Genomic DNA, 8,264 nt, shown 5'->3' with positions numbered 1-8,264 from the left:
TATTAATTTGGGGGTCCAATTTAGGAGACAATTTTAAGGCCTTTTGAGTTCAAAGATTTTGAAATAATGAAATATATTGAAATTATGTGGCATTTTTGTTTTTAAAGAGGCTTATGTCTTTGCGTTTTAGAATTTTTTTTTTTGAAATAAAATTATTTGGTGCTTTAAAAAAATATTCAGCGATTATTTGGCCCTTATTTTTGGGGGGCTAACCTTTGATTGTCATTTTAGAAAGTGGGCGGAGAGGTGTAAAAAGCGTTTGTTATCCCAAGACATGTAAAACGAACGCTACTTTGATAAATTTTGTTTACTGTCCATATTTCGCACTTCTTGCTTGCCGTTCTGGTCCCAAAATACCCAGACAACCCTGTACACGAAGAGGGACATTCACCTAGACATAGCGTTGATCCTGTAAGGTATGACATTAATATATTTTACAATATTACAGTTCGCAAGCTATGAGACTTTTAATGGTAACATGAATGCTGCAAGAGATAATATCAGAATGGTGTTGGCAACCATTGCATGATAATGAAATACCAAGTCCGACCAATGGAACAAGAAAAGGTTAGAAAATATTTAGAGAGAAGTTTAAGGCAACCGGTGGATAGGGCGTGGTGTAGGTTTTGACAAGCCCGTCCATCCAGGACGAAGTTTTCAAGAGTAAAATGAGCTTCCTGTTTGGTGGGAGTAAATAGAGATTGTCCGGTCGTTCTTTGACTGTTCGGCCAATGATTTCTCATGGGTCAACGAGGCAATCTATAGTGCGTGACTTAAAACCAACGTAACTCCGAGGAGTTTAGAAGCTCGACTTATGTCGGGGTTCTCAATGTATAGACGACATATGCTCACGAAAGTCGTCACCAAATCTAAACCCATCGATATTCCGTTTCTATTTTTTTTGAGCACTTATAGAGTTCACATAGAGCAAAGTACAGCCAAAAATTTGAGAAAATATGGATTGTAGCTTGGCAAAGGTCGAAGTTCAAAGGTTAAACAAAGGCATTACTCTTCAAATTTCATTTAAGTACTAATCAATCACAACTCAATCAAATGGCCATTGTCTCAGGAGTATTTTGATACAAAATTCCTCTCAATTAAATCACTGCAGCCGGAGCTATGGCCCGTTCAAACACCAATGGTCAAGAGGTTTGGTCCAAAATGGACACGGCCCTAAAATGCACCCTGGTTAGCCTAAGCCATAGATTTCTAGACACTGGATGTCGGACGACCGACCACTCGGCTGGTAAAACAGTACAATGGATGGTGTCATGGGAATTGATCACACACCGGTTTGATGTACTTTTTAGCCCACCAGGTGTTCGGTCGTCAGACATCCAGTGTCTAGAAATCTAGAAAAAGTTCACCCTAGACTAGCGATCCTGGATGCCTAGAGCATCTATAATCTTGACCACCTTCTTTTTTTGGATTTTGAATATTAATTTCAAAGCCCTATTGTTTCGAAAAAGAGTTAGAAGATCTTATTCTAGCTTTTAATTAATTTGTTTCAATATCCTCCAATTTGAAAAGCCACACTATTTGGAGACTGCCTGAAATTTTAAGGTTGCAAAGTGTAGGCTTCCTTTTTGCTTTAACCATAGATAACTTCATATATAGATCGATGAAGGGCGCTGCGATCGCATGTTTTCGTCTCAGCTGTTGCTGGTGGGCTAAATGTTCCAATCGACATCAAGATACCTAGAGTTACTAGTAGCTATGGTACAAATTTGAATCGTTGATGGCTCGTCCAAATTCTGAGTAGAACCCCTAATACGACTCCTTGTCAAGCAATTACTCTCCTCTAGCACGCTTCGTAAAACGGGTTTGGGCAAGCTGTCTGACCACATTTTTAAGAACGAAATTTTGAAGGGGTTATAATAAGGCTCAAGTTACAGTTTTTATCCATGTGGTGGAAACATTTAATTGAAACGATAGGAACAAGCCTGGGTTCTGGCTAACCTGCAGAGATGTTGGAATTACCTCAATTACGTAAAGGTGCAATTGTGTCACTCACATTTCAGTACATTGTTTGGAGATTGAAAAGAAATTCCGAAAGCGTCATCATGGCATGGCCATTTCGGTTACATTTTGTTGCACTTTCGAAATCTGTTGCTAAAGAAGAGCAATTAATAGAATATGTGATTTGCTCTACTAATGTCCGAATCTTTTTTGACATGTTACATCTGTTATGCCCAAAAAAGCATGTTTTTTATCATTCTACTGCTCTTTCTACCTGTATATTTGTAAGATTCAAAAGAAATTAAGATTGAAGAGGAATAACAAACGTTTCATGAGAATACTTCAACTTGCCTGAAGCGAGATTTCACGAAATATCTTTGTCCCTTTTCCACCAGCGTCAGCTGACCTGAAAACATTCTCATGCGGCACAGCTCCTGCTGAGCTTAAGCATTCGAGTTATGGTTTTCTATGGCTTTAACCATGGAGCTTTAACTCACAAAGTTACCAGAGCCGTCTTTCTGGGGCAGCCTCGGCCAAACTTTTGCTTTCAAGTCCCAGTTCACCCTTTTAGACTTCCCCAAAGCAGCCATTATTACGCCTTTTGGTCGTTATTTGGTCCATTATTCCACTTTCGGACTTAGAAACAGCGGCACCACCTTTCAGAGAATGATGGATCAAATATTTGGTGACATGCCCTTCTGCGTTGTATGCGTTGTATACATTGACGACATTTTGCTTTTCTCGGAAAGCTTTGCAGAACACGTTGGTCCGTTCAGAGCCCCATTACGCACCCTTGCCTACAATGAGCTCCTTGCAGGGCCTGACAATTACGAGCTCGGAAAGGCATCTATCGACTTCTTGGGGTATCACATCAATCCTACAACCATTTAGCCTCAGACCTCCAAGGTTGTAGCAGTACAAGAGTATCCAAAACTGACCAATGTCAAAGCAGTCCAAGCATTCGTCGGATTACTGAACTATTACCATCGGTTCCCCCCAGGAGCAGCAAAAATCTTAGCACCCTTTTATGATGCAGTGTCCAACAATGTTATGCTCCTTGTCTGGAATGACCTCCAGGAAAGTACCTTTGAGGCTGCAAAACATGCTTTTGCCACGGCAACAGCTCTAGCCCTGCTCGTACCAAACAGTCCCTTGTTCCTCACTATGGATACCAAATAGATTGCCATCGGAGCTATACTCGAGCAAAAAATGAATGAACGCAGGCAACCTCTTGGGTTTTAGCCGCAAGTTGACCAAAACCATGGCAGGATATAGCACGTTTGATCGCGAGCTTTTGGCAGTCCACACGGCTATTCGCCATTTTGTTCAGGTACACGTTGGAAGGGACGGCTTACACTATATGCACGGATCACAGGCCATTGATTACCGCTTTGTCCAAATCTAGTGATGACTTGTCTGAAAGGCAACAAAGAGGCCTTGCTCATAAACAGCATCACTAATGGCTCGATTTGGAGGATATTAGTGGGTGCTTCAACTGCAATGGGTACTCCTCGGACTTCAAACGACCCCCAGAGAGGGCATTCAACTTTTAGCAGCTGAAATGGTATATGGGGAAACATTGGTGGTACCAGGAAAATTCTTTCCCCGATCAAGACACAAATATTGCTTGATTACGCAAAGTTGTTGGAAAGTTGGCACCATACTAGGCAACAACGACACACAATAGGCCTTCTTATATCCCACCTGATTTAACAAGTCCCTTCGTGCTCGTGCGTGTCGACTCACACAAAGCACCCCTCTTCCACCCCTACCGTGGACCTTCCCTAGTGCTTCAACGGGCAGACAAAGCTTTCCAACTTCAGCTTGGCTCCAGCATTGGCTGGATAGCGATTTACCGGCTCAAACCCGCCTACATGTTGTCCGAGGATCAGGATACCACCGTAGAGTTGGCCAAATGTCCAGACCACCTCAAATTCTGGATTTATAATGAATGGGAGTGTCTCACCAATATAGAGGGGATGGCATGTAACGGTCATACTGGAGAAAATGTACAGGATTGGCAACCCTGACAAAAGACCACCCCCGAAAGACGGCGTGTTATGAAAAGAGATAACTGAAGAGGGCTGAATAAAAATATATATTTCACTATACAATACGTCACCAAATACATTGGGTGCCTAAATGCAGCGAGGAGATTTAAAGGTGCTAAAAACGATATTTTCCCAAGGATGAGACATCATTAATAGCCATTTTTGACCAGGTGGCAGAAAATGGTGGTAGAAAGTGGCAGAAATTCCTTCCAAGTGGATTGTTACCTACGAGGAGATAACTTGAATGGGAAATTATTTAAAGCCATTTTTGACCACCTGTCAGAGCATTGTGGCAGAAAGTGGCAGAAATTCCCTCAAAGTCGAATTTTGCCATCCTTGCCTTTACCACATTTTGATAATTCATTTTGCATTATTGCGACTTAAGCAAAGCCAGATGTTCAAAAACCGTTTTAAAACATTCTCAATGACGCTTGTTTGAGGGGACCAATACTGGAGGACGATTGGACCCCGACCTTCCCGTTCAAGAATGGGCTCTAAGATCGAAGATCGAATGGGCGTTAAGATCTGGAGAGGAAGGGGGACAAAAATGTTTCCCGTTAGCCGTGTGGCTTGGGGCCCTTTTGGTGATCTTTTGACCTTCACACCCTCGGGTATGAACATGAGGGGTGGTTTGAGGCCCTTGGATATCGCATCAGCCTAAACCATGACATAGTCTAGTTTTTCGCAACGAAACACCGTACTCTTGTTCTCAGAACGTTCTCCAAGTTTTTATCAAAACATGGATATTGGGAGCATTGGAAACCGCTTCTAACGTAAAATCTTTTCATCCGACCAGATAACATGAAGATGCTTCCAATACTTCGTCCAATTGCCAAGCTTCTTTATTGTTTGCTCATTTTGAGGTTGTTTAGACTTTTTGCATGTTTTCTAGATGCTGTTCCCCGCTTGATGAAGTTCAATTTCTATTTCTATTGGAGACATGCTCTTGAACAGATTTTGATCACACAGTGATACATTTGTACCAAAGGTCTTCAACAGAGGATCAATCAATCCAAAACCACTAATAATAGTGATGCAGGCTTCAAACATATAAATCAGGCATAAAACAGTGTACCTTCCCACTTAATACTGATCGCCCTGTACTTCTCCACTAATCCTTTGGCCTCCCCGAATGCAGTGGCCAATAAGACTCCAATCTCATCAAGTGCGGAGATATTTAGCCCTGCAAACTTGTTCTGATGGAGTGCTTGCTTTGTCAAGAACCAGTTTTCCTGTCATTTACCCGAGACTGGACTAGCAAACGGGGACAATTCGGACATTTAGGCAAGCGCTGGTACCAGCAAACAAACTTGCCTGCCAATGTCAGTGTTGCAAAATTGGCGTTTCGAACTGGTTTTAACGAAACTGAGCGTTCCTCATATAGTAATGTGAAAGAAGGGTCAACTTCTCAAAAACATGTTTGAAGCTCCAAACTTGCATCGCTGCTACTGGTACCAGCAAACAAAGGAACCTGCCAGAGCTTGCCTAAACGTCCCCATAGCTCCCACATCTTGAGGAACCCAAGGACTCCCTTCTCTGAGTTTGCTATAGGGCCAACCTGGGTTTGCACCCTGGCGAAAACCATGTCCCACTGGCAACTGGATTGGACTCACCTCTGGGTTACATCCTGATTCAGCGTCGATAGGCTCAAAGGTGTGCAAACCAGAATCCCAGGTAGGTCTGGCGGTCGCCCTGACGGAGTGTTTCTGGGCCATATTAGGAGATAGCTCTGTGCTGTAATTCCTCATTGACCATACGTCCTGGGGTGTTTTGCATTGTTTGGTACCCAGAGCAAGCTTCATACCGGATGATGCACCATTACCAACAATTTAGCACCTAAAGCTTAGTTCTTCATTTTGCTGTGTAATATGGCAATGTTTCGAAAAAAAAGACCCAAGTCCCAATAGATGAGAAGGAATTGTATGATTTTGCTGGCAGCTTTATTGAAAGCTGCATTCAAATATTGCGTTGTGGCTCAACGCTTTAAGTAATACTTTTTTAAATCTAGGAACACTCTCATGTCAATTTGTGACTGTCAGTTGTTGAATAACAAACAACCAGGTTAAAAAGGTTTCAGTTCATTTGGAGAGTCCGCTGTTAAAGATTATGCTTAGGATAGCTATCATTTTTGGAGTGGTGTTCCACAAAGCAAGCCATAGCATATGGATTACAAACTCAATAAGTGGATCAGGTTGTGGAACAACTCGAGAAATTGCCATTTATGGCGTATACTCAGACCCAACCCGAGTCACAGCTCCTTGTTCCTTCATAAGATTCCCCATGAGCGGCATTGAAGGTGCAAGTCCAGTCCATGTTCCAAAGTCCATGATTACCGTTACTACCATCACCACCACAGCTTCATTAACTCTAAGCACTACAACAAATGCAACAACTACAACCACAGCCTCGACAATAACTACAATGACCACCACAACAACAGTTACGACAGTTTTTACTAATTTTACCACCACCACCACAACCACCAGAGCAATAACAACGGCAACAACAACTTCAAGCACTATTACTACTACTACAACGACGACCACGACCACCACGACCACCACAACCACCACAACCACCACGACTACTACGACCACTACGACCACTACGACCACAACGGAAGGTCAGAAAAATTGTAATTCTAGTTCAATCCTTCTTTTTGTTGCTGCATAAGTAAATAAGGGACCTCCAAGGAAAAGGAAAAGGAAAATTGCGCAGATTTAACTTGTTTCTTGATACTTTCAAAGGCCTGACATTTATCTTCCGTGTTTCAGAAACCCTGGATGGGGGATGGTCTAAATGGTCTGATTGGAGTGAATGCTTCACCAACGGTACCAGAGTCAAGTTTCGAAGCTGTACCGATCCAACTCCAAGTGGAGCGGGTCTGAATTGTGGTGGGAATGAAGACGAAAGTGAGGGCTGTCAAGTCCACTTCTCTGCTTATTATGTCCAAGATCAGAAACACACTGGAACACCATTGAGCTCTCAATCCACGGCTGATTCTCGGGAATGTCACAGAACATGTCAAATCAGTGAATCTGGATGCGTTGCTTGGACGTGGAACCAATCTGGGACTTGCCACCATTTCTCAAGCTATTTCGGAATGGCCCCTGAAGTTGGGTCAGTCAGTGCTCCCAAGCTTTTAAATTGCCTCCAAGTTGATACCGAATTTGTGGCGGGCACATTCAAGCAATTAACCGTGGATATGGTTGAGGAATGCCAAGAACGATGCCAATTGAATGCCAATTACAAGTTTTTTTCGCACAATATTCGAGCACGGAAGTGCTATTTGAAGTCAGAGAAAATATTGGCAAACAATATAGCTTTCTTTGCATCAGGTCCAAAACATTGTTAAAATTCTTTGAAGTAAGCTAAAGTATCTAGCTATAACATGATTGTGACGGGACAAACTAATGATGAACACACGCTCCCTTGCATTCTGAAGGAAGATCTGTCATATCTTAATTTTCCTTTATAAATAATTGCTTTGATTAGATCTTGATGTTGGCATTTAGAAACTATTTTCAGGCCAAACACAGCGTTGTGAAAATTGTTACACCTCTTTATTCCAAGCAATACACATTTTGCTTTAGGCCAATGCAAATAAAAATTGAACAGAGAACGCTAAAACCAAATTGATTCTAAAAAAGTAATAATACACCAAATGATTATCCAATATCATGTAATTTGATGTAAAAAAGCTCCTGTTTGTGCTCCTCTATCGATATTACTTTGATTACTTTCTCCTAAATTACCACATACTTGGAATACAATGACGGAAACGACTGTTACTTCAAAATTGTGCATCTTAATCGCAGAATAAAAACCCTGGTTGTGTTTCTTTTTGTTCCGAGTTCAAAATTTCGAACGTCAAATTAAAGATGCTTGATAAAGAAAGATCAACAAAGGTCAGCTGATTCTCTTTCTCTTTTCGCTCTTATTGATGAAAACATTTTTTACGCGATTAACAACATTGATGCCATAAGAGATTACCTTAATGTGCAGGTTAAACAACAAATAGTTTTTTCCGTAGTAACAACCAATTGAAACAGCTCCAAGTCATCCATAACCAATGTAAGACTACAATTCATTGGACTTAAACCTACAAAATAACATAAATGGCAATGAAGACATTTCCATGAATTTAAAAGTATATACTGATTTATATTTCAGACTTATTCGCGATATATCTGGCATAGAAATAAATCAATGACCTTTTTTTTAAATTCTAAACTTTACTAGCCTATTCTTTAT

At 41.3% G+C, this 8,264-nt stretch overlaps 1 long non-coding RNA gene across 1 annotated transcript; it reads left to right on the top strand.

Moving 5' to 3' along the window:
- The first annotated feature begins 5,172 nt into the window (after window positions 1–5,172).
- Window positions 5,173–7,849, top strand: LOC131891453 (uncharacterized). The gene is made up of 2 exons (XR_009374403.1): window positions 5,173–5,684; window positions 6,785–7,849. It is a non-coding gene; the product is annotated as an uncharacterized LOC131891453 (long non-coding RNA).
- The last annotated feature ends 415 nt before the right edge of the window (window positions 7,850–8,264 follow it).

This window comes from Tigriopus californicus, chromosome 12 (genome assembly GCF_007210705.1).
Source record: "Tigriopus californicus strain San Diego chromosome 12, Tcal_SD_v2.1, whole genome shotgun sequence".
In the NCBI taxonomy this organism is placed as follows: domain Eukaryota; kingdom Metazoa; phylum Arthropoda; class Copepoda; order Harpacticoida; family Harpacticidae; genus Tigriopus; species Tigriopus californicus.
Note: the sequence above shows the minus strand (reverse complement) of the source record. Positions and strands in the feature narration are given on the sequence as shown.